This window comes from Gastrolobium bilobum, unplaced genomic scaffold, assembly GCF_033153095.1.
Source record: "Gastrolobium bilobum isolate Gb01-03AN ecotype WA unplaced genomic scaffold, APGP_CSIRO_Gbil_v1 utg17247, whole genome shotgun sequence".
In the NCBI taxonomy this organism is placed as follows: Eukaryota; Viridiplantae; Streptophyta; class Magnoliopsida; order Fabales; family Fabaceae; genus Gastrolobium; species Gastrolobium bilobum.
The window spans coordinates 42,335-43,376 of NW_026899454.1; positions in this window are offsets into that span (position 1 = coordinate 42,335).

Genomic DNA, 1,042 nt, shown 5'->3' on the forward strand with positions numbered 1-1,042 from the left:
TTTCTGACTTTCAAAGATTATATCAAATTTTGACAGTTTATCTGCCCACGTCCTGCCAGATCTGCCTTGTGAAGGACCTGCCGAATTGGCAAATTCATTTTGACTACTATCTTGTGCCCCTGAAAATATGCTCTAAGCCTTCTAGCCGAAATCAACAAAGCAAATGTCACTTTCTCCAACCTCTGGTACCTGAGCTCTGCTCCCTGTAATAGTCGACCTATGAAGTAGATCGGCTGCTGTCCTTCCTCATCCTCTTGTATTGTAACAAACCATTGTACACCGGTATTGTTAACATTGATTATGATATTGCAGTTACAATCACACTAGTTCATTTATAAAAATGCAAGTAAACTTTTTCCTTTTCATTACGCGAGCATTTAAAATAATAATAAAGTGTAATGAATAAAAGCTGTGACCATAATCGAAAACTAAATGGGGTGTAATTTATAACAATTGCCTAACTATCATATAATACTTCTCTCAAGTTACTAAGGGATTTCCATAAACCCACTTAGCATAAATCTCACTTTTACGGTTTTAACATAATTGAACATGGTTCAGTAATCTGGATATTGACAGATATCTGCATGCTACAAACCTCCCATCTTTTAGTATGTTATTCTAGACTTTAATTATCTTTTCAACAAGCTATCATGCACTCCATAAAGTTCTCGTTTGCTCCGGTTATCACAGTTTGAAGTTGGACAAGCAAAGCTTCCAGCCAACCTCAAACAGGGCTCCAAACAGCCTCTACTCTTTCAACTATTCTAGACAAAATACTCCACCAATTGCTCTCAAATTTTATAAAGTAAACTAGACACTTCAAGCTTCAATTTGACATATCATGGGCCTAATTTGACCAAGAATTGAGGTGGGAATAAATTTTCCAAAAACAGCACCTGACAGCCCCATGTGCAGGACACTTCAGAACAGTCTCTACTCAAACGACTCTATAGGTCTTCGTGCAACTCCAATAGCTACCACATTTTGACACAATGTAGTTGACATCTCAACCTTCAAAATGATGTATATCACATCCCTA